General features: G+C 46.9%; 1 long non-coding RNA gene across 1 annotated transcript; it reads right to left on the bottom strand.

Annotated features, from left to right (window-relative positions):
• Positions 1-11250: 11250 nt before the first annotated feature.
• Positions 11251-19311, bottom strand: LOC147339764 (uncharacterized). The gene is made up of 4 exons (XR_015158561.1): positions 17979-19311; positions 16265-16523; positions 15881-15977; positions 11251-14532 (listed from the first exon to the last, which is right to left on the bottom strand). It is a non-coding gene; the product is annotated as an uncharacterized LOC147339764 (long non-coding RNA).
• Positions 19312-26372: the final 7061 nt, after the last annotated feature.

Raw genomic sequence — 26372 nt, 5'->3', positions numbered from 1 at the left:
CGTCACCCGCCCGCCCGCTTAACTCCTTCGCGCCGGGTTTCGTCTCCGGAACGGCGTCAGGGGCCTGTATGGCGTTTGGGGGGGGCTCCGCGTCCACCCATGCACCAAGCCACGACGAGGGCGGCAAAATAAAGCACGTAAAGCGTCCCATCCCCGCCGCACTTCCTTCGTAACGCATCCCCCTCCCCTTTATGTTGGTTCTAGCTGCGTGGATTTTTGCAGCGGCCGTGAAAACCGGCCCTTGGGGATCCGAGCGTGATAACTAAGGGCCTGGGTGGTACCTAGCGGGACAGGCATTCCTTTACTGTGCAACTGCCTTTGTCCGTGGCAGACATCCCCCAGCCGGGGTGCAGTATGCCTCGCCCCGCGGCCTCGCCCACTTGCAGAGCTGCGATTCCTGTGACTCAGCTTTCAGACCAGTGGAAGCCCTACGCCCCACCCTAGCCCTCTTTGTCTCCTCGCTAGCATTCTCCTAAATTTGACTGCGAAGTAAAGCACCCTTAAGTGATTTTTTAAAAGAAAAATTTCTCACTGAAACACGCCTGTTTTTTTTTTTTTTTCAATGCTGTAATTGTGGTGGGCATCCAAACCAAATAACCGGAATATTTGCTAGTTGGTGGTTAATTTTTCAGGGATTTATTGAGTACGTCGCCTCCCTCTTAGAAAAATTAAGTCTCAAGTTCAAGCTCTGCTATTGACTTGCTGCCGGACAAGGGGGAAGTTCCTTTACTTTCCTGTTCCTTATTTCCCTAAATTATAAAAGTGATTGCTAAGGAGGCCCTGGTACAAGGCCAAAGGCTGCGGTCCCATTATGTCTAAAACCTGAATATTAAATTGAAAAGGCGAACTCTGTATTTCGAAGGGACTGTTTTGAGCAGGATTCCATTTTGAAGTGCGTATCTGAGTTACATCCGGAAACATGGGAGCTCGAGGTAGAGTGGAGCAGTTTTCAAAATGGCACCTGACTCTGTGAACACGAGGGACCCCCGCCCCTTGCGGCTGAAACAAGTTACAAATACCATGGGGGTGGGGCTGCCCGAGGCCTGTGAAGGGAAAAAAGCCAGGTTGCGAAGGTTTTCAGATAAAGCAGTTGGCAGTGCAATGCTCCCCTCCTCCTTCTCCCTCAGAAAATGTTTCTAGAAACCTCTTGCTAATCTCATTTATGGCAGAGGCTTTTGTCTCACTGGGGATTAAAATCAATTGTTATATAGACTCTTAACAGCAGGAGCACCTCCGACTTCCCCATTTCTTCGTCCACTAGACTTCCTTCTTCGTGGTGGGGAGCAGGTGACCGTCTGGTTCCCCAGTTCCTGCTCTGCTCGGCGGGCAGCCATTCTGCTCCCGAACTGGGGGCACTGAGCCTTCAGGCAGGCACAGGATGTCACCTCTCTGGTTCCACGTCCCTCTGACCTTCCCCTAGTTGACTGGTCGGTGAGTCCACTTCATCGTGGAAACTCAGGGTGGATTTGGGGCCCTTTTCAGCGACAGCTGCTTCATGCCAACACCATTTCTCTGGGGTCTGGAGAGTCCAGTTCCCCTCACCCAGCCGCTGTCAAAAATCACTTCTTTCCTCCTCAGTCTCCGGATCACAAGGGGACGCCACTAAGGCTCCCCGCTCCTCCCTGAGACCTTTTCCTCAGAGAGGGATAGGCCTTGCTGAGGCAATGCAGGAGTAGAAGTCTGCAGAAGCCTGGGGCATTTTTCCACTTAGGTAATGGCAGCTTTCCTGCTGCTTGTCTGTTTAGATACCGATAGAAAGGAAGGGAAAGTGGGGGAGGCGGCTCTCTAAAAGGAAGAGAGGCCCGAGAGTTGGCCCTGATGTCCTGACTTGCCTGGGGTGCTAGAAAGAATGGAGGGGGCAGCAGGAGGCAGATGGAAGCAAATGTGAATTCAAGGAATATTCCTCAGAGTTGTGTGACCCTGGCCTGTGAATGAATTTTTCTGTGTTTTCTCCTCTGCGAAATGGGCTTGGTCAGTCCTTAAACTCTCAGGGTTGCTGGGAGACCAAAATGCTTCAGACAGTGTGTGACACTGTTGTTATTGTTTTGCTTTGTATTATTATTATTTAGGATGGAAGGCTGAGGGAAAAAATGCTTAGTGTTTGGAATTGACTGCACATTTTATATTAGTTCTTTGTCTTATAAAGGACCAGTTGACTGAGAGTTTCGTGAGATCTTTTGCTAATTTTTCAGCCAATAAAAAATAATTCCAGGCAGGCATTGTAGTATGGGCTTTACATGTGTTTTCACCTTTCCTGCCCAGGGCCTTTCCATGAGGAGAGATTTACAGGTGGGGAAACTGAGGATTAGATATCCAGGGCTGTGAAAACTCAGCCAGTAGCAACTCTGTGGTACATGCTGAGAAAATTCTTCAGCCCCAGACCCCAAGTCTGCACCTGACACCCAGCAGGAAGAGCGTGGGGCAAACTGTCTTGTTTCCCACAATGCCTGGTTATATAGTAGTTGCTCAGTTAACAGTGAAGGACGACCTGGGACTAACTGGCTTCAGTACAGAAGACCCTTGCCCCTGACTCAACTCCACTCTGCCCCTGTGACTCAGGCCACCATGCTTTCTTCGCTACAGTCCTTTCAGTATTGATGTTTTAGACGTCAGGGGGTCATTCCTGCCTCCTAGAAGCTGCCGTCTGTAACTGAGTTAGCATGTGCTGGGCCACCACTGGAGGTGAGAGGTCTCAAGCCCAAGAAAAGGCTCGTGGTTTGGAGGGACCAAAGAACAGCAAGCAGGGTGTGCTCGGCACTCTCCAGCAAAAGCTGAGGAGACAGCCCACCCGGCCCCGGCCCTGCCTTCCTCATCCTGGGGGCCACAGACCCCGTGCAGACTGTGTCGAGAGAGAGCCTGCCCTGGAAGGTGGCCAGCTCCAAGTCCGTGCCCAGTGGAACCAGGAAGCGGTGTCAGGGCACGCTGTGTTTCATGTTGCTTTCCGGGGCGGGCCGGACACAGATTTGGAGCTATTTCCAAAGCTGGAGAAACAGGCCTTGAGGTCTGTTGAGTTCAGGAAAATTCATCCTATTATTTTTAAGTGATTTTGCGTACAGCACTGACCAGAGAAGAGGAAAAGGAATGGAGATGAAGCAGGGCTCCCAACTCTTTGCTTTCTGAGGCCCAGGTAGCTTGGTCCATGCTTTTAGGCCTCCTGCCATCTGCCCCCACCTGCCTCGATCCACCTTCCCCTGTGGCCCCGCAAGCTGCATCTGTTCATCCAAATCCCCTTAAAGACACAGCCCAAGCCCCCACCCCCACCCCACCGTGATGACAGGGAGGTGATATTTAGTGGTCTCACTATGTATTTTGGATCCTTGGTTAAAAGGCTTTTGTGTATAACATCTGATTTAATTCTCACCCTGAGCAGGGGCTACTAATATGCCCATTTTACTGCTGAAGAAGCTGAGGCTCAGGGAATCTAAGTAATTTGGTGGAGATTATCTCCCAAGGTCTGTCTACTGTGTCTACATCCCACGGAAACCTATCTCTCCTGGAGTCCCCAGCATGGGCGGCTCCACATTGCACTCAGTGCCAGGGAACCAAAGGTGCCCCCAGCAAGGGGCTGAAAAGGAGGGGATGCTGCCAGGAGAACAGAGGAGAGTCGGAGAACACTCTCAAGAAGGTTGGCCTGGGGGCTGCTAACTTCCCTGTCCGCTTTGTTGATCTGATGGAATCTTAGAGCCGAGGGGAACTTTCCAGGGGATCTCATTCCACCCAGTTCCCTTCTGTGGCTTGAATTCGCCTCTACAACATCCCCTCCAAGTGGTTACTTGGCCTCCTCACAGCAAGGGCAACAATAAGAAGGCAGAGAACTTTCCAATATGCGCAGGGGACAAGGATTTTCGCCCGGGATTGCATTGAATGGGAAAAACTGAAAGGAAATAAAGTTGTAAGGCAGGCAGGGGCCAGAGGGTATAATAATAACAAAAACAACAACCAGAACTAGCACAACAAAACCAACCGCAGCAGTAGTCATGCCCATAATAATAGCCAAGAGTCTTTTGAGGGCTCGCCATAAACAGGGGAGCTTTCCATGTATCACCCCAAATCCTTGCACACATCTCAGACAGAGGCACTCTAAGGTTCCCCATTTTGCCAATGAAAGAATCTTGGAGAAATCAGATAACTTACCCAAACCACACAGTGAAAGCCTGAGGCAACATATGAACTCAGACTTAGCTGGCTCAGAAACTGCCTCACTGAAACACAACACTTTTCTAAAAACCTACCCTAAGGCCTTTCGTTGTTCTGTAGGCCGCTTCAGGGTAGAGTTCTGTTCCATTGCAAGAAACCATCCAGGGTTTCCAGCACTAAAACGTTGAAGCATACATATCATAGTCATAGATCATATCAATTAAAAATTTGCCTGCTCCAATTTTCAAATGATTTTGTTACAGTAACCCAATCTGCTTTTTGCCTCCTCCGACACAGCCTGACACAGTCGCGGTAACGATTCTTTATCATGAACACTGACAGTTTCACACAGCTTTTCACTACTTTAATATTTTCCCCTGCAGTTGTTCATATTATGGTGGTTAAAAAAAAAATTAGTAGGTCAAATAACATATTGAAAGGCGAGGCATTACGTACAGCCCATGGCCTTCTGTGTTAAAAATGAAACTTTTTATTCCACTGTGAAGTCGAATTATCATTAGCAAGTAGAAAGTGTTCATGTATTTTAATGTGCTTCTTTGAAGGACGCCAAAGCTTTTTTTATAGAATATAGTTCCCACATCATCAGCAGAAGGTGGCTAATGGCTAATGAGAGAAATGAAGCTGAGGTGGGCAATGGACAGGTGGCCCAAATTTGGGGGGACACCTCACATGGGCCCTAATCAGGCTTATTGGATGACTGACCATTGCTCCTCCCCTAGGTTGGATTTTTGGGGCCTGTGATGTGTGCTGTTGCACAAGGCCCCACACTCACAGAGGCACTGTGCTTCGCTTAACACTCTGCCACCGCCATCTTGAAAGTCTTAATAATTTTGAACCAAGGGCCCCATGTTTTCATTCTGCACTGTGTCCCCAAGTTATGAAGCCAGTCCTGCCCCTCTCGTTCTCATTCCCTCTGTGCTCCCAATGCCCCTGGCTTTTCCTGGGGTCCACTGACTCATCTGCCTGGAATGCCCTCTCTTATCTTGACCACTCAGCTGCCTAGGTGTGGAAAGGTTTGAGTGTATACATGAGATGGTTCAGCCTCTCCCTCCTCTGCTAAGCTTCAAAGTTGCACTTGGAGGTGGTGGCCTGGGGTAGTCACTGCCTTTTTTCAAGGAGCTATGCCTGATGCATATGCCAGCTCTCTTCCCTTCTTTTCTTCCATGTTATTTTTCCTGTTCGAGGGATGCCTGCAGTGATTGGCCTACTTGCGCATCAGAACTGACTGGCACATACCAAGGCCAATGAAGGAACAAGCCTTTCCCAGCATCTCCACCCACTTCCCCAAGTCTCCCTTGAGCCTTCCCAGGGAAAGAACCTCATAGGCATCGTTTCCATCAAAGCAAGAAGATGAGGAGGAGGATGTCATCTTTTCACCCAAAGGCAACACATGGAGCAAATGAAAGCACCAGGAAAGAGAGAGCTGAGTTCCAGCTTTATGCCATGCCATTTTTAGACAGGAATGAACTGTCTGAGAGGGTCAAGATGATATGGACAAATGGGATTCCTAGACACCACAATGACCAAATCTCACTTTAGCAATAGATTTTACTAAATATTTAAAAGTTAATCATATTCTTCACAGAGGTAAATAGTTAATGTTCATACGACCCAGTAATTCTACTTTTAGAACTGAACCCCTGTTCAATTGCTGATAACAGTGCCCCAAAGAACTGAAAGCATGTACTCAAATACTTGTACACTGGTTCATAGCAGCACAATTCCAATTGCCAAAAAGTGGGAACGGTCCAAATGTCCCTCAGTGGATGAATGGATAAATAAAATGTGGTCTAGCCATATGGTGGAATATTATTTAGCCATAAAAAGGAATGAAGCACTGATGCATGCTGCCACATGGAAGGCCCTTGAAAACCTGCTAAGAAGCCAGATACAGAAGACCATGTATTATATGATTCCATTTATATGAACCATCCAGAAGAGACAACTCCATGGAAAGAGAAAGGAGATTAGAGGTTGCCAAGGAATTGGGGAGGGAGGAAAAGGGTGTGGTGACTTAACAGGTCCAAGGTTTCCTTTTAGGGTGATGAAAATGTTTGGGAACTAATTAGAGGCAGTGATTGCATCAGGCTGCGAATGTGCTAAATGCCACTGAATTGTTCACTTTTAAATGGTTAATGTTATGTGAATTGTAACTCAATTTTTAAAATGAAAAAAAAAGAAGAAAAGTGAATCTAGTCCCATTTCCTCACTCCCCAGCCTCTGGTTCTGAGGAAATGGGAGGGGAGTCAGGGTGGAGTAAGCTTCAGGGGTTCTTAACTCTTTTTGTGCCAGGGCGAACTAAGGAAACCTCTAGACTCTCAGAATTATATAAATGCAGAAAACAAAAAAGCTGGGACCACGAATGAAAGCAGTTCCATTTCCATACAGTTACCGCAAGGGTTGTAAGCATTGTGATGTAGTGATATACATGCTTCTTTCTGCATTAAATAACACAATTTAGGAGGCGGTCACACACCCAGCATAATTCAAACTGGAGATGAGTGTGTAGTGTCCACAATCTGCGAAATGTGGACACGTATAAAAATACCTGTGATTTCTGTTATTGCCACAATCTCAGGAACTGCTGATAACAGGGGTTCCTTGCTGTTACGGACAGAATGTTTGAACGAAGGCAGGTGTCTATAAGCCAGGAAGCGAGCTCTCACCAGACACTGAATTTGCCAGCACCTTGACTGTGGACTCCCCAGCCTCCCAAACTGTGAGAAATAAATGCCTTTTGTTGGACTTCCCTGGTGGTCTGGGGGCTAACATTCCATGCTTCCAGTACAAGAGGCCTGAGTTCAATCCTTGGTCAGGGAACTAGATCCCACATACCTCAACTAAGACCCGCAACAGCCAAATAAATAAACATTAAAAAAAAAATGTCTGTTGTTGAAGCTAAGAGATGTGCCTCCACCTACCCTTGAAGGAAATGCTAACACTCGGTTAGAGGTTGATGCAAATAAAGATGTGATTTTTGTCTAAGTTCATGGATTCTCTCCAGAGATCACTTGAATGTCTGTGGACCCGAGTCTATCTAAAAGAGATGTCTCTTGAATTAGAGAAAGTCCCCAGCAGGGTTTCTGAGACAGAAAGGAAGAGATGGTTACCAATACATCTGGGCTTCCCTGGTGGCTCAGACGGTTAAGAATCCGCTTACAATGCAGGAGACCCGGCTTCCATTCCTGAGTCCAGAAGATCCTCTGGAGAAGGGCATGGCTACCCACTCTGGTATTCTTGCCTGGAGAATACCATGGACTGAGGATCCTGGCGGGCTACAGTCCATGGAGTCACAAAGAGTCAGACATGACTGAAGAGACTTAGCACGCACGCACACACATATCAGATAAACCACTGAAGAACTCTGCTGTGGAAATTTAATCTACTCCTTCCCCCTGCATGCTGTCTGCATGGCCTAAATTCCGCAGTCGAGAACAGATTACCTAAAAAGGTTTAGGCACTAGCTCAGGGGAACCAGCATATTGGACAACAGTTGGGAAAAAAATTAAACTAACACGACTGGCTAACAGCTTACAGGTGTCACCTTACATTCTGGGCTGCGGTAATTCTTATGTAATACAACTCACATTTATCTGATGTTTCTACACTTTTTCAATGCATTTTCTCATTTTGGCGTCATTTTATCCTTCAAGCACCCTTATGCAGATAAAGGAATGAGGTGCTGGAATCAATCTTTCCCAGAGGATGAAACTCAGCACAGAGAGTTTTTGTGACCTGCCCAAGGGTATTCAGCTGGTTAGCTGAGCCAAGACCACAAACTAACTCCTGACTTGAAACTGTAGGCCCCAGTCCTCTAGGCATGGTTTTAGGTGTCTAGAGCTCAGACAATGCATCCTTCAGGAGAAAGATTTGAGATCTAGGATGACAAGGAGCCAAATTCAGTCACTTGTGAAACACAGTCATCTATGGGCAGTATTATTAATATAACTAACTGTAGGATGGGGCTTCCCCTGTGGCTCAGCTGGTAAAGAATCCGCCTGTAATGTGGGAAACCTGGGTTCGATCCCTGGGTTGGGAAGATCCCCTGGAGAAGGGAAAGGCTACTCACTCCAGTATTCTGGCCTGGAGAATTCCACGGATTGTATAGTCCATGGGGAATTCCTCATTCATGAAAGTGGCTCACCCAACATACTTATACACATGCTCTCCCCCGACTCTTATTTTACTACTTACGGGCCTTGGCACAGAGAGTAAGCGTACATTTGGACTTCAGTCTCTTTTTCTGTCTACATCCAGACAGGGACATAATTTTAGTTTGGGCCAGGAGGAGGTATTTTAATGTCTGAGTTTTCTATTTTGTACTCTATGTCTATGTTTGCATAAATGCTTTACTTTTTTAGCTAAAATACTTGATCTGGTTTTGCATATGAAAGAATGTAGCTGGCCTTGGTCCCTGGTTCCCTGGAGGGAGCCTTGAAACTTTTGGCATTTCCCAAGTGTTTGGGGTGTCTTTATTATTCCTGATGGGCCCCTTGGACCAGTCCCACTTGTTTATGATAACAAGGTGACTTACAGAAAAGCTGCAAAAACACAATGAAGAAACAATGAAGAGTTCCTGTTTACTCATCATCCAGATTCACCAATTGGTAATATTTTGCTTTATCGTTCTTTCTCTAACGCTTTATCTGTCATCTATCTCCTAAACTCTTTGCAAATATGACACTTTTTAGCCCCAAATAATTGGTGTGCATTTACTAAGAGCAAGGCCCTTCTCCAGCATAGCCACTGGACAATTATCAGTACTAGGAAATTTCACATTGTTCCAACACTGTTATCTTAGCTACAGACCCAATTCACTTTCTGCCAATTAGCCCGAGACGATCCTTATAACATTTTTTTTTCTGATCCAGATTTCAATCCAGGAGCATGTATCACATTTAGTTGTGATGTCCCATTAGTGTATTTTAATTTAGAACTTCCTCAGTCTCTCTTGGTGTTCCATGACACGAATATTTTTGAAGACGACAAGCCAGTTGTTTTGTGGAATTTCCCTTGAATTAGGTTTGCCTGATGTTTCCTCGTGATTAGATTGGGGCTTTGCCTTTTTGGCAGGAATACTACACAAGGGATGCTGTGGCCTTTTCAGTGTCTCCCATCAGGAGGCACGTGGTGCTGGTTTGTTCCATTGTTGGGGATGTTAATGTTGATCACTTGACTAAGGTGTTCTCTGCCAGATTCCTCCATGGAGAAGCCATTATGCTATGAGACGTGCTTTTGATTGTATCTCTGTTCCTTACGTGGTGTGGCTCTTTTAGCAGTCCTCAAAAAGAACTCTTAGCCCAGTAATACCACAGACTTGGTGGATTACAAACAACAGAAATTTACGTCCTACATTTCTGCAGGCTGGATGTTGAGATCAGAGTGCCAGCATCATTGGGTGAAGGCCCTCTTCAGGGCCACAGAGTTCTCATTGTAGCCTTAAGTGGCAAAAAGGCTAGGGAGCTCTGTGTGTGTGTGTGGGGGGTCCTCTGTTATAAGGGCACTAATAACATTCATGAAGGCCTCACCTCTTGATACCATCACATTGAGGGATAGTATTTCAACACAAGAATTTTGGAGAGGACACGTTCAGACCATACCAATCACTCATGGTGGGATTAATTGTAACCTCCAAGAAGGTGAATTACTCTCCCCACCATGCAAAAACCCAGCTGAGATTCTATACGACATTGAAGGATCTGGAGAAACCATGTTCACACCATCCCCGCTTACAGGTAACTTGGCTGTCACTTGAGCAGTACCGCAGTATTCAAAATGTATGCCATTTCCAAAGGAAAATATTTAAAAAGATAAAACATGGCAAATATATTTTCATGAAGTAGACTCATTAAGGTCTTTTCTTATTAGATGCTAGGGTATGGGGTAATGGGGGCTGCTTGTTGAACCTCATAGGATATAATTTGATCTCAAAAGGCAGACCAGAAAGTTGAAGGACTCCCTTCCATCAGTGCCCTATGCAGTGTTTAGAGTCTCAGAGGGTCTTCGACTAGCCTGGCATTGAATAGGTGTTTGAGAATCATTTGTTAGTTGAGGGGAGCCTGCTGTCCACCTGCCGTGCTGGGGGACGTGGACTGAGCCTTTGGGGGGAATCGTGGCTGAGAGTAACAATACAAGGCTCATTCCCAGAGGACTGTCCCACGTGTTCCAGCATTCCCCTAACGACCTGGCTGGGTAGGCAGAGCAAACACCCAAAACATCCATCTTACAATGGAAGAAACTGAGGCCCAGAGATGTAACATGCCCAAGGATGCTTGGTGAGGGAAACCAACCATTTAATGTGACAGTTTCAGTTTTCTTTTTCAGCATCTGATTTGCATTTTCCTCCCTCAAACAGGGGCAGCAAGTAAGGAGAAGGTGAGGCCTCAGATACTGCAAAAGTTGTTTTGACTAGGTCAATTGACATCAGTTTTGTGTTTTGGGGTGCATTTTGTTATCTGTTTTGCTTTGATGGGAACACACTAACATTTGTAGTTCTAAATACTCTCTGTTGGATCCTCTTAATAACCCCAAGAACTTGGTCTTAGGATGCTCATTTCACAGATGGAAAAACTGAAGCTGTGGAGTTTGGCAAATGGCTCATCTGGTTCCACAGTCTGGTCTTGAAGCCCCTTTCACTGAGCCAGAATTGATGTGAGGAGATCCCTGCCCCCTGCATAGGAAGCTTTCAGATGCAAATCAAATAAGGAACCCTCGTGTGTCCCTTTCAGACTGGCAAAGTGAGAAGGTGGGGTAAACCTCCAGACCTGAGGTTGGTCAGAATGCAAGGGAAGGAGAGTGGGAAGCAGTTCTCCCAGGCCCTGGTGGGAAGTATAAATTCAACTTTTCAGAGGTACCAATGGCTTTCCCAGCATTTCTAATGTGATCTAGTGATTCCACTGTTAAAATTATTTTCAATGGCTGTATTTGGACACACACACAGAGAGATATCTACATCCATATACATATATATTAATAACCTTTTCCCCATAGCACTGTTACTAAGAGGAAAACCTACAATCAACCTAAGTGTATATTAATTAGATCACTTAAATACAGGATAGAATACCCAAACAATGGAAAATGACACGGCTGTTAGAAAAAGATTGGGGCAGGTTTATTCACAATGCCCTGAAAGAATGTCCAAAATATACTTACATGAATAAAAGAGAACCTCAGAAATAGTGTACGATCTCCTCCGTGCAATAAAAAAGTGAGATGTATTGAGACAATTGCCAAAAGGGAGTTTTAAGAACCATGAATAGAGGTTACCTCTGGGGGAGGAAAATGGACAATCCTCTATTATTTACATTTTTCCCAGAAGCATGTACTATACCTTTCTATTTTAAAATATTTTAAATCATTTTATGTTTTCCTTTCATCTTTTATAGATTTTAAAAATATTCTTTATGGGGATGGTGGGGGACACTATGTATTACTGTGTGTTGGGGCAGGGGGTATATGGGAAATCTCCATGCCTTTCACCCAGTTTCACTGTGAACCTAAAACTGCTCTCAAAAATAAAGCCTACTGAAAAATATAAAGAGCTATATATATTATTTGTACCCTTTCCTGCCCCCCAAAACTTCATAAAACCAACACAAATGGGAGCTGAGTATGCATTTGAAAAAAATCAAATGTGACCTTGGACTTGGGGTTTCTTTAGTAAGAAAACACCTTTGAAAGGAAGTGAAACAGGCCTTCAGGAAGGTGTAGGGGCACTTCCTGCTTAGCTGCACTTGAAGGAACTTGAGTTCTTAAAGGGGCAGGAGGACAGTCTTCTCCAAACCATGGCTCTTACAATCCAAAATCAAACTGGCTGTAAACAGGTCCCCAGCGGACTTCCATTCTAGAAGGCAACTCAAGTACAGTTGAGTTATCCAGCCCTGCACAGGTGCAGTTCAGAGCCATCCTTCTGGAGAGCAGTTCTGTATTGGAGGTTCCCTTGTAAGGTGTGAGCACCACATTTCAGTTCGGTGGACTGAACTATATTTTCAGGACATTCCGCCCCTGGATTCATGTAATGGTGTATGTGCGTGTCTGTTATCCACGTGTTGGGTTTCTCTAAGTGGAGGCCCCAGGGGCCAGGCTGGCCCACGATAAAAGCTTATGCGGGTGCAGAGGCTTTGTGTTTAGCTGCTGCTATTATTTTTACATCTTCTCACTCATTCCTGCCCTCCTGACAGCCAAGCAAGTGTGTGACAGGGCAGCCAGCATCCCACTTAGAAGGGAAGGAACAGGACAGATGCCCAGCGACTTGCCCAAGGTCTCTGGGTGTGTAGCGAGCCCACAAGCAGATCCCAAGCCTAGCAAGTTGGCCTCCAGCCCAGTGCCCCCGCAGGGGAGGAGCCGTGGTTTCCTGGGGTTTCATCATTCGTCAGTCCGTTTATGTGCAAGTAACTTTCCACTGACTTCTCCTGTGCCTGCCCCGAGGGTTAAATGCCAATGAAGCGTGGCTGTGGGAGTTCTAACCAGGGCGGGGTCCACGTGGGTAGTGGATGAGGGGACAGCCTGGGAAAACAGGTGAGGCTGGTGCAGGCAGCATCGAACCTTCCTTCTCTGCCTCTCATCCATGCCCACGATCCCCAGTGACTCCCACTTGGCGGCCTTGTGGGCTTCAGGGCCTGGGAGACGAAAAAGGGTGGCACAGAGGAGGAGGTAGGGGGTGGGAGACAGAACGGAGCATCTTCACAGCTCGTTCCTTCTGACATCAGCCAACTGTGGTTTTCCCGGCAGTATGTTCACCTCCAGGGAAGCCCAGCAGAGAAGCTGCCCGCACCTGCCCTACAGTCGCCATGATCACTGCCGATACTGACAGGATTCTGACGCCCTGGTGAAGACCGTGTCCTGTGTAGCCTTAAAGGAAACCCATCTTCTCCTTTTCCCCACTGTTTCCCACCACACCCCAGCATGGATGCTCCATTTAGCGGGTTAAAAAAGCAGGGTGTTCCAAGACTAGACTTTCAGATAAATAACAGATAGCTTTTGGAGTCTGTTATCTCATGCAGTCTTCCAGACATTTAAATTTAAAGGTGATTCCTCGTGTATCTGAAAGTCCAGTTTAATGGGGCATCAGAGAGTTGATCTGGCAATCGTACCCTGAGAAGGGACACTTAGACCTGTCCACAGAGCTGTCTGTCCACCCAGATCCACCCAAACACAGGCAGGCAGGCAGGCAGGCAGGCAGGCAGACACACACACACACACACACACACACACACACACACACACACACACACACACACAAAGAGCCCTTAGTCAGTCTCAGGCCTCTCAGTTCTCCCCCAGGGCCTCCTGCCAGCCCTGCCCCACCGGGTCCTCTGAAAGAGGAGGGAGGGGGAGGGGAAGGAGAGGAGGGGGAAAGAGAACTCTGGCATCAGGGGCAGCAGCCCAGAGGAGGCTGCAGACAGCCCAGCAGATGGGAGCCACCAACAGCACAAACAGGCCTGCGAGGCTTGGAGCTGGTCCACCAATCACGCCCACGATCAGATCCACAGCTCCTGTGTGTCAAGACAAATGAGCCAAAAGACTTCCCTGCACTGCCTAAGGCCCTGTGGGATATGTGCATTGAGCCGAGGCTCCTCCTCCCACAGAGGCTGGCCCCAGTCCTGGCTTCTGGTGGCCACACAAAGGCAGGATTGAGAACGGGCAGCCAGGGAGAGCCAGCTCCTGGGGACACAGAAAGTTTCTGTCCTCACCCCTCAGCACCTTCCAGCTCTCGTGGGGCAGAGAACGGCTTGGAGAGGCCACCATGCGCCAGGCAGCGTGCTCACACGACCGCAGCGTGCCTGCCCTTGCAGACTTCTCTTCCTAATCAACTCGATGGACAGTGAATTTACATCAAATAAAGCACATTCATTTTAGGTTTCCATCCGTGGATGTGGATGACCACGTGCGCCAGTGTCTCCATCATCCCAGGTGCTGGAGATACAAAATATTTCTGTGGCCCTAGAAAGTTCCTTGCCTCTCAGCCATTTGAGAGACTTGGCTTTAAATGGCGCCCTCCTGGGTGAAGCTTTGACTTCCTGAAGCAGAAGGCAGTTTCCCCACACCCCCTGCCTCGGGAAAATCTTCCATTGTTACGATTGCTCCCCTTGTTGCCATCTGTCTGCTTGCTCCCTGTCAGGCCTGTTTCCTTGGGGCGGGCCTAGGTTTTATTTCTGTTTGTATCTCTAGGACACAGACACCTATCAGCCCTGAGGGAATAAGGTTTGCTGAATGCTTCTGGGGCAGAGTTGAACCCTGAAAGTAGGAAGATGATGAATCCAGAGAGTTTTTCTTCCAAGGCAGGTAAAGATCAGGTCGTCTTCCCCTCTCCCCTGTGGCCTGGCTCAACACAGATTTCTGATCTTTTATCGGTCTCTGTTTATCAGGAGCCTGTATCAGTAAACAAAAGAAGTTTCGAGCATCAAGCCCTAAGCCCCTGCACCGGCCCCAAGCTGTGCAACTGAGGGAATTCAGGCTTGAGACAAGCAGGATACTGGCCCTGAGGTGCACATCAAAGGAATGATTTCAGTGAGCCCAGACTCTTTTATCTTCTCATACTTAGGAAAGCACCAAATTCATTAACTAGAGATGTCTGGTTTTCTTTATCAGTAATCTTTTGACGTGCTGACGACGGCATTTTTGCATAAACTCCTATATTTCCTGGCTCCTCCCTTACCTCTTGAGAGCACTTCTGCAGAGTGATGTGAGAGGCTGTGATCTGGGCCTAAGTCCTCAGTTTGCCCGCCGAATAAAACCTAATTCTCAACTTTTAGGTTGTGCTTTCCCTCTCTTTTTTTTTTTTTTCAGTCAACAACCCCATGTGGGAGGACCAGCCCATGAGTCCTTCTTTCCAGGACAAGCAAAAGGCTTAATCCACCCTTGTGACCATAGTGTCAGCTGATGGTACCTTCATTCCCAGTGACAACAGAGAAGTAATAATAAAGATGATATAACTTATATAGATGCTTCTGATCTTCAGTGTCATTCAGGATCATTGTAGAAAGTCTGAAGAATATGATAACTGACATATATGGGCTGCTTATCAAGCATGCCAGGGACCAATTCAAGCAATGCTCATTTCATCTTTAGAACAAGGTAATGTGGTAGGCATGAGGTAAGAACTAGCATTGTTAACCGCACCCCCCCCCACCAACACACACACCCTTTATAGAAAGGAGCCACCTAACTTGTCCAAATCCCATGGCTAAAAAGTGGGAGCTGGGATCTCAATCCAGGCATTCAGGCTTGAGGTGGGCCACTACCCAGGCCCCTCCCAAGTGTAAGAGAAGACTCTGCGAGAGATTTGGAAGAACACTCCTTTTTTTTTTTCTTTTTCTGATTTTGTTTTAACTGCATAGTTTCTTTCCTCTGAAATTGACAATTATTGTCATATGATATAATTACATACAAGGAACACAATCAAAGAACTGATAATACCTCTGGAAACTGGAATATTCAGGGGGAAAAATCCAAATTGAGAAATAAGTGAATGTAGAGCCAGTGACAGCTGTTCTTTTCGGGAAGTGAAATCAATTTTTATCTCCTCAAAGAATTTCTTCTTCCTGAAGAAATGTATCCTGTTCACTGCGGGCTCAAAGGCTAAGTGTGTGTAGGTGATGATACCCCAAGACAGGCCTGAGGTCCCCAAAATGAAAGGCCAGGTCATCAGGCCTCAGCAGCTTTTCCTCCCCCCCCCCCCATATGCAGATGGTAACCCAAACTCATCATTTTGACTTGCCTGGGCTTGGGAAGATCCCCTGGAGGAGTGCATGGCAAACCATTCCAGTATTCTTCCTGGGAAATCCCATGGACAGAGGAGCCGGGCGGGCTACAACCTATAGGGTCACAAAGAATCGGACACAACTGAAACGACTTTGCACGTGCACACACACACACACACACACACACACAAGTTGTCCATTTCTCCCCATTTCCCTGCCTCTGCTCCCAGAGCCCCTCATCATTGTGCTCCTAGGGTGTCATCAGAACAGCTTCCTCCAGGTCGTGCTCGTGCCCAGGCCTGCCCTGTTCCACACAGCCCCTCAGGAGAGTTCTCTGACCTGTGTCTACATCACCTCCTGTGTCTAAACCTTCCAGTATGTTTCGAACGTATGCTATTTACCAGCATGCTTCTGCTTCCTGCAAGTCCCCAGACCGGCAGTCACAAGGGTACCTCATCCCTCATGCATATTCCTCTCCATTGCCTCCACTTCCAGACCACTGCATACACCATTCCTGCTGCTAAGAATGCACGAGTCTGGGGGGTGGGGTGGGTTGGGGGCGGGGGAGGAAGGCTCAAGAGGGAGGGGACATAGATAGGATTCTGATGGATTCCCCTTGATGTGCAGCAGAGAGCACCACAGCATTGGAAAGCAATTAGCCTGGAAAAAAAAAAAAAGCATGCTTACTTCCAACCTGTAATTGTCCTGACTCTGACACTGACAAGCCATGTAACTATAAAATAAAAATAACTGTGAAGGGCATAGAACAGGGTGGGCAACACTGGGAGTGAGCAATAAATGAGACACATCTTTTCTCTCCGTCTCACACAGGAGGAAACACAGCCTCAGTGAGTTCATCAGTGGCCCATGGATGTCACGTGACAGAAAGTGACGCAATTCACTTTCACTTCTCTGTGAATGTGAACTTTCCTACGTAGCCCTGACTTTTCTCAGCACGTGATCACATCTGCTCTCAGTGCATTAACTGTGTGACAGTAGCTAAGACCTGTTCATACCTCTTTTACTCCTTTTTATAAAGCCTTGAAAGTAAGCCAAACACAGAGCTGGCATTTCTCACATTTGATAAATGAGGGCAGAGTAAATAAGTGACTAGCCTAAAGGCTCAAATCCAATTATCAGCTTTGCTGAGACAAAGATGGCGACATCAGAGTCTGGGGCTCCTATAACTCATTCATCACGATGTCTGGAACCAGAACCTTCCTTCCTCTCTGCAGATTGCCCAACAGGACACACACTGGTCTGGGGGACAGGCTACTTCTGGGGCCGATGGGTAGGTAGTCTTGATCTTTCCTGCAGCTCCCAGACTGCACTGAGGGAAGTGGGGGATGGGAGGAAGGCAGCTCCAGACACTACCAAGAGATGCTTTTAACTGTCGTGAAGCTGTGACAGCCCAGCCCTATGATTCTTGGTGATGATGAGGTGCAGTAATATTGCTAATATCAGAGTCTAGCATTCATTCACACATTAATTCATTCTGAATCGAGTTACTATGCTCTGGTCTTGGGGGAAAGTAGCACACTGGCAGAAAGTGATGCAAAAGTGAGGAGCAAACTATCTTGCTGTCAGGGATTAGGGAGAAGACGGACAGGGAGGCCAAGAATTATAACCATACAGTAAACCAGAGGGCCCCAAGCTCACGGACCAGTACCACCTGTCAGATGAGCTGCAGCATTGGATTAGAAGCAAAGCACGATAAACCTAATGCGCCTGAATCATCCGGAAACCATCCCGCCCCCTCTCCAGTCAGAAAACTGTCTTCCACGAAACCAGTCCCTGGTGCCAAAAAGGTTACGGACCTACATAAACGCTAAAAGCCAGGTATTACGGGAAACTCAGGGGTAAAAGCAAAGGTATAGAAAGAGTGAGAGGGGAAAAAAAACAAAAGCCTCTCCCAGACTGTGGAAGCCAGTCCACTGTATTCCCTTCCGATGGCTGCTGTAACAAATGACATGACTTCGGTGGCTTAAACACCACAAATGTATTCTTACGGCTCTGGACATCAGAAGTGCCTCATAGGTCTCACGGGGCCACAGTCAAGGTGCTGGAGGGCTGTGTTTCTGTCTGAAGACGCTAGAGAAGAATCTGCTTTCTTACCTCTTGCAGCTTCTACAAGCCATCTGCACTCTTTGGCTTGCAGCTCCTTCCTCCATCTGCAAAAACAGGAAGGTAGGGACTTCCCTGGTGGCCCAGGGGTTGAGAATCCACTGGCCAATGCAGACGCCACCGGTTCCATCCCTGGTCTGGGAAGCTCCCACACACCGTGGGGGGCAACTAACCCGGAACTAAGTCCCGGCGCCCACGTGCCGCAACTCCTGAAGCCCGGGAGCCTAGAGCCAGTGCTCAGCAACAAGAGAAGCCAATGAATTAGAAGCCTGTACACCTGTGACAAAGAACAGCGTTTCTGAGCCCCCTCCCCACGCCCCCCAATCGCTGCAACTAGAGAAAAGCCTGCGCAGCAACGAAGACCCAGCACAACCAAAAATAAATACGGTAATTAAAACGAAAAAAAAAGGCAAAAAACTCCAGCAACGCAGCCTCTCTTTGGCCCTTTTCCTTTAGCTACATTCCCTCTGCTTCTCCCTCCGTCTTCGACTTGTAAGGACGCTTGTGATTACATTGGCTTCATCTGGGTAATTCAGGAGTCCCTATTTTCAGGTCAGCTGACTAGCAACCTTCATTCCAGCTGCAACGTCAATTCCCTTCTGGCACATGACCTTCACAGTCACAGGCTCCAGGCAGTGGGCTGTGAACAGCCTTGCGGGCCATTATTCTGCCTGCTGCACCCATTTCATAGATTACAGTGTGGCCTTAAGCAGTTTGTTCTAGACTCTCCCAGCCTATAAATAACATCTGTAAACAGTAGAAATCACACCCACCCTGCCCGTCTCACAATGTTGTCCTGAGAATTTAATGAGAGAGTGTATGTGAAAGTACCAGAAAAAATACTAAAGCCCTATGTTGCTATATGGGGTGGCTCAGTGGTAAAGAATTCACCTGTCAATGCAGGAGACACAGGAGACCTGGGTTTGATCCCTGGGTCGGGAAGATCCCCTGGAGGAGGACATGGGGACCCACTCCAGGACTCTTGCCTGGAGAATCCCTTGGCAGAGGATCCTGGCGGGCTGCAGTCCATGGGGTTGCACAGAGTGACTGAGAGCATGGCAGCATATGTGTTTGTATGGTCAGGGATGGGGTGGTGGGATGACAAGGACATACCCTCTTGTGAGTATCTGTGACATTCTAGGAAGGCACCACAAGATGGTTTCTCCTAGGTGGTACACATCTCTTCCCAATTCCACATTCAGTGACGTCCCACTGGTATCTGGAAATCAGCCATGGTGGGAGCATTTACATCATGGAAATAGGCAAACACTACCAATCAGGGTGCTTCCCATGCCCCTCCCGGCCCCCACTCGTGTTTAAATATTCCCAGCACATCACAGCTTTATCCCATTTCTTTAAGAGAAACCATCTAACATGATTATCATTACCTTGGAGGAGGGATCCCTTCTGGCCCCAGGGACCAGTTTCACGCAAGACAGTTTTTCCACAGACCGAGGTAGAAGGATGCTTTGGGGATGATTCAAGCGCATAACATTTATTATGCACTGTATTTCTATTATTATTACATCAGCTCCTCCTCAGATAATCAGGCATTATATCCCAGAAGTTGGGGGCCCCTGCTTTAGAAGACAGAAGAGCAAGGTGAAGCCTGAAGCCAGTGATAAACCTGCATAAGATCACACTCCTGGTGAGAGGGAGGTGAGGCCAGCTTGTCACATACTCCAAGGATCTAGCCCGTCCAGCACACCCCGTGACCATGTTACAGCCCCCCAGTTCTGCAGTTAGACTAGAGGGCAGTTAGTCTAACTATCCAAAAGAGTCATGGGACCTTACCGCATGCTTAAAAATGTAACCATCAACATAAGGTGCTAGACGACCGTTTTTTTGGCTGTGAAAGTGATGTGTCCTGGGGCTCACCCAGATCACTGCCTCCAGTGGTGGCCCCATGTACTAATCTTTAAACAGACTTGACCTAAATTGTGCCTGGAGCCTTCAGCTCCAGAGTTTTGGCAACATATGGAAACGGTGACATCACCTGCCAACACAAAGGTTCAAAGAGATGTGGCACCAACAAGCTGCCAGGTCACTCAAAAGTCCAAGTGCCACATGGCTTCCTCTTAGACAACCTGGAAGTATTTGAAGGTCAGCCAATATGAATACAATCCCTTCATTCACAGATGGATAAAGTAAATAGCAGGCTGGTATTTGGGGGGAGCAGTTAATGGAGGCAATTGGAGAGAGAAAAAAACTGACTTTCCTTTATGTTCCATTTAAATCAGGTTCCCATGTCTCTGACCCTGCACTAAGTGTTCCTTCCTAAGCTTGGGCTTCTATTTCAAACGAGCTCAAGGCATGAGGAATCTGGTTAGTGGATTTCATTAACACAGGAGCAAAGGTTCACATCTAACAGTGGTTCTGTCTTGGCAGAATACCAGGATCACCTGGGGATCTTTGAAAGCTCCAGCTGCCCATATTACATCCAGAGCAGTTCATCAGAAGCTCTGGGCTGGGACCCTGGAGCCATACGTGCCCATGGAGACCCTCAGCTGAGAGGCTCCCTGGTGCTGAGTTTATTTTTCTCACTCCCACTTTCCATTCAATTTCTGGGGTTTCCTGTTGTTCATAAAGTGTCTGTTTGAGAAAAGCTTAGTATCCAGTTACAGCTGGAGGCCCTGGCTGGGCAGGAGGTGAAAGGCCTCAGCACTTTCTAGATGTTTCAGGGAAGAAAGCGGCCCCACACCTAGAAAACCAGTTCTCCCAGCCTCATCTGACATCACCAGGAGCCAATGAAAAACTTGCACTTGAGTTGACTGGTTCCTGTCTAAACTGATTAAACCGAGAACTGACTGGACAAACCATGTAGGGTTATGCCCCCCTGACGCCCCCAACTGCTCTTTTTAGGAGAGCCTATTCTCTGATGTGCACTGATCCAGCCGTCTATCAGCTTGCTTAGTCTCAACACATTTGTTCTGAGGCTGTGGGTGGAGGAGGATTTGTTTCCCAGGCAGGTGAGAAGCCAGGTCTGAGTAAACAATAAGAATTCCACACCCCAAGATCCTTGTGAGAGAGAAGATTTTGGTAGATCGTGGCTGCCACCTGGTGGCAATAATTGGTAATTGACTCCCGTGGAAGCATCACACCCCTTGGTGGAGGTCAATCCTAGGGGCAGTCATCTCACCTCGTTGCTCCATATGTACCAGCAGTGCTGCAGGCAGAAAGAACTTTTCCTTAAACATATAAGATAGGGTAATGCAGATAGGGAGACACATGCATCAAAGCACATGAGCTTTGGATCATGTTCACTTGCAACTTAAATGAGCCTTCTTTTTGTAATTATTCATGTTCTATGATCAGAAAATCATGATTGTGTGTTCAGATTAGGGCCAAACATGATACTTCTGACCACTGGAAGCTGGGAAGGTGTGAAAAACCCATCCTGAGGAACTGGAGGAGCAGGGAGACCAGAAGAAGGCAAACTGTCACAGCTTGGGTGGTTCAGTCAGTAGGTGTTCGCTCAAACTATATCCTCTCAACATTGCTCAAACGAACATCATTAGGACACATTCATTTAAGATACTGCCAACAGGAAACAAACCATGGAAATCTCTGGAAAGGTTAATGTGTGCATTATTTATGTAATAAACATATTTATCAGATCACTTTCTAGAATTTCATTCTGCCTGTCTTAAACAACTGCTCTAAGATACCCCATGCTTAGCACTTGGGGGAATACAGGTGTGAGGCAGGGCTTCTCAACCTTGGCACTGCCAGTATTTTTCACAATTCTTTGTTGGGGGAGGGGTGTCCTCTACATCGTAGGATGTTTAGCAGCAAGCCTGATCTCTACTTACTACATGCCACCGCACCCTCTCCCATAGTTTATATGCTATACCTATCAAGGAAAAAACATAATAATTCCTAGAGTCCAAGTCTCTATCCGTTGGCTATAGATTATAAAAAGTTGCCCACTTTTGTCCTTAAACTGGGGAGGAAAAAAAAAAAGAGGTTTGTTCCACGTTTATACCACAGCATACTCACACCTGTATCCTCCTGAGTGCCAAGCACAGAGAATCTTAGAGCAGTCATTTAATAAATGTAGAGTGGAATTCTGGAAAATTCTGGCAAGTGAACTGATAAATGTTCTCCCTTTGCCTTCTTCTTCGTCTGTGCTGCACTTGCTCTGAACCACAGCCCCGCCTTCAAAGAAGGCGGCAAGTGATTTCTGTCCAGGCGCGGAGCCTCATGGACTCAGCACCACAGCATCCAAGATGGCTGGTGCTATCTAGGACCCAAAGGACAACTGGCATGCTTGCTGCTGTGAGTGGGGAAGGGGGAAACAGAGGGTTAAGGAGCTCCCCCATAGGTGCTGCGGTGTGACATATGACAGTGGGCCCTCCTGCCCATATCTATCTGAACTTTCATTCATGCATCCATTCATTCACTCGCTTGAGAAGTATTTCCTGAGAATCTCTGTGTGTCAGGCAAGATAATAAATGTTGGGGACACAATGATGGACAGAAAGGAACCTTCTCTCATCTCTAGAGGCCACAGTCTAACCGAAGACCCATGTGTTAAAAGCACTCTATCCATTTCTCTGTTGTCTTCGGAATAAAACTTGTGATCAATGCTAAGATGATAGTCTAGGTGAGATTTGGAGGTTAGGGAACAGCCTCTCTAAGTGAACCTCTCCCTGTAGGATGAGCAGGAGTTAGGAAATTGAAGCCTGGAGGAGGAGGGACCTCAGGGCAGTAGCATGTGTGGAGGTACTGAGGCAAGAGGGTTCGGTGTGTTCTTAGCATGAACCAAAGGCTAGTTACGGGGATGCACAGAGAGGAGGCTGGAGGAGCAGGCCAATGGGAGATTACAGAGAGTCCTGTGTGCCTTGTTTAGGATTAAGATTTTAAATTTAATTCAGTAGTTGCACCTTTTACACAAATCACTGGCTGTTGGAACTGAACTGGAGGGATCAGAGTAGATACCAGCAAACCAATAAGAGATGCTCATAGCTTGGATAAGGCACGGTGATGATGGAGACAGAGACTGAGGATGGATCGGAGAGAAATTTAAGAGGTCAAGACTGCTAGATGGGGACTTCTCTGGTGGTCCAGTGGTTAAGACTCTGCTCCCAATGCAGGGGCCCTGAGTTCGATCCCTGCTCAGGGGACTAGATCCCACGTGCCATACGTAAGACCCGGCACAGCCAAGGGGAAAAAAAAAAACCTGCTAGACGAATGGTTGGGTATGGGAGTAAGATGGAGTAGTCGACAGTGAGCCTCAGGTGTCTGCCTTGGGGAACTGCCTCTGAGCTTCTCCTACAAATCCAGACATCGATCACTCTTGATTAGCTCTGAGTTTCTGGCATCATCATTACTGAGATAGAGTTATACTTAAAATAGGCCAGGTATAATGTCAAAGGAGAGGAAGACTGGGAAAACAGAGGGGTCTTCTTTTCTCTCCTAGAAATGCAACTCACTAGAAATGAAAAGGCTCAAAAAAATAAAGAGCTTCCCCATGGCAATATTCTGCTATCATAAGTGGGGTTTTGGTTTTTCTCTCTGTACCTCTCATCTCTTCGCACACTGAAGGGACATTTATAAAGACCATTTTCTCTTTGGGGTCATTGGCAGACGATGGCCCGTGATGGTTCAAAACCCAGTTATCCCTCACCTTGTTCCTCCAAGACTACACCGTGATTGCTGAGTGAGACATGGATTGACCAATTCTCCCATTCAAGGGCAGAAAGAGAACATGACTGCACGACCTTCTTTTGTGCTCACGGGAAATAATGGATACCATTATGGCTTTAAGTTCAAGGATAATGAGGGTGGAAACCTGGCCGTATCACTATTATAGCTTTATTAATGGCTGAGAGGGGAATTGCCTTTATTCTTCCCATATTCATAAATGACTTTCCCTTTCACAAGGGCATTTTCAACTTTCACAGAGTTCTGAGTAATTTCTAAAGAAGCAAAGCCACAGTTGTTGTTATGAGGTGAACTGTGTCCTTCCCAAATTTTATGTTGAAGTCATAACTCCCAGTACCTCAGAGTATGACCTCACTTGGAGGGACTTCCCTGGTGGTCCAATGGTTAAGACCCCACGTTCCCAATGCAGGGGGCTGGCGTTTGATCCTTGGTCAGGGAACCAGATCCCACATGCCACAACTAAGAGCGCAGTCAAATAAAATAAATAAGAAAAGTAAATATTAAAAAAAATAAAACACTACTTCCTTCCAAAAAAGGAAGACTATGACCTCATTTGGAAACAGAGCTGCTGCAGATGTTATCGGTTAAAACACAGCCATGTTGGAGGAGGGGTGGACCCTGACTCCAGTAGGACTAATGTCCTTATAAGAGCAGAGAGACAGGGAGGGAAGGTGGCCATGCAACAATGGAGGCAGAGACCAGAGTGGTGCAGCAACGGGCCAAGGAACTCTGAGGACTGCCAGCAACATCAGGAGCTAGAAAAGGCAAAGAAGGACCCTCGGCTACAAGTTTCAGAGGAACCATGGCCCCGTAGACACCCAGATTTCAGACTTCTAGCCCTCAGAACTGTGAGACAATAAACTTTGATTGTTTTAAGCCACCCAGTTTGGGGTACTTTGTTTTGGTGATGCTAGGAAATGAATACAGTTGTAATATTGGAAAATCACATAGAGATCACGTAGTTCATTCTAGACATGAGGAATCATGCTCAGAAAGGTGGAGCGGGAACTTCCCTGGGGGTCCAGTGGTTAAGACTTGGTGCTCCCAAGGCAGGGGGCCCAGGTTTGACCGGGGGTCAGGGAACTAGATCCCACATGTCACAACTAAGACCAGTACAGCCAAATACATTTTTTTAAAAAGGATAAAAAAAAGAAATGCAGAGTGATTTGCTATGATCAGACCTGGGCATTCTAATTCCTGTGGTTCAGGGTTCTTTACAGAGGCCAACCACCAGAGATCAGTGCCAAACAGGGATTTGGCAAATCTTGACCAGCTACCCCCCAAAAGAGGAAGACCAAACTAAGCTGATAGAGACGACTTCAGGAGTAGAACAGAAATGCCAGGAGCTTCAGACATGGTGAGGCCATGCTGGAAAAGCCACCGAAAAAATGGCAAAGAAGAGAAATAAGGCTGTCAGGAGATTCACAGAGTTGTGCAGCCAACAAGACATCCTGTGACCACATGCAGTCACTTCCCACCTTCTCTTGGCTCCCCCAGCCCTGGGGGAACCACTTACCCAATTTCTGTCTCTATGGATTTGCTTATTCTGGACATTTCCTATAAATGGCATCAGACAACATGTGGTTTCTTGTGACTGGCATCTTTCACTGAGCATCTGCTTTCTAAGGCACATCCATGTTGTCCTGTGTGTCAGTACTCCATTCCTTTCTAAGCCTGGATAATACTCCAGTGTATGGCGATAGCCCATTTTATTTATCCATTCAACAGCTGATAGATATTGGGCATTTCGGAACCTACCTTAGGACTCAGTACATATTGGTTGTTCAAAAAGCATCTGTCCATTAAGTAGAAATTGTGAATTGAAGAAGATAGATGACATAAAGGGATTTTATTTTCTTATGCTCTAATGATCTCCAGTTATTTTCAGGTCAATTTCATAAGGCACCTCTTCAAGATTCATACTGCAATGGACAGAAGATCCTATGGACAGATGCAGAGGAACAAAGGGCTAGCAGAGGTGGTAGGGAGGGACATCACTGTCTCACTTAGGAGAACTACATAAAGGGTACCAATACATACGCATCCTGATTTTACGTCTTCTGAATAGGAAGTAAGTGAAAGTGAAATCGCTGTCGTGTCTGACTCTTTGGGACTCCATGGACTGTGGCCTACCAGGTTCCTCTATCCATAGGATTTTCCAGGAAAGAGTACTGGAGTGGGTTTCCATTTCCTTCTCCAGGGGATCTTCCTGACCCAGGGATCGAACCAGGTCTCCTGCATTGCAGGCACACGCTTTACCATCTGAGCTACCAGGGAAGTCCAATCCCCAGGGAATAGGAAGTAAAGATAGAATTAATTTCTATGTTAACAATTGTACACATTTCATGAAAACTTTTCCACCTTTGATATCTAGTAAAGGTTTTCTTTTTCCCTAAGGATTCTCCAAAAACCCAGTGTTGGTGGTAATTTTATCTTTTAATCCCCTTAGGTTTTACTTTGGTGCCAGCAAATTTGGAAAACTCAGCAGTGGCCACAGGACTGGAAAAGGTCAGTTTGTCTAGTCAAGGCTATGGTTTTTCCAGTGGTCATATATGGATGTGAGAGTTGGACTGTGAAGAAAGCTGAGTGCTGAAGAATTGATGCTTTTGAACTGTGGTGTTGGAGAAGACTCTTGAGAGTCCCTTGGACTGCAAGGAGATCCAACCAGTCCATCCTAAGGGAGATCAGTCCTGGGTGTTCATTGGAAGGACTGATGCTA

This window comes from Bos grunniens, chromosome X (genome assembly GCF_055505025.1).
Source record: "Bos grunniens cultivar Pamir isolate PY7600 chromosome X, Bosgru_T2T1.0, whole genome shotgun sequence".
In the NCBI taxonomy this organism is placed as follows: Eukaryota; Metazoa; Chordata; class Mammalia; order Artiodactyla; family Bovidae; genus Bos; species Bos grunniens.
This window is presented reverse-complemented; position numbering and strand designations above follow the sequence as displayed.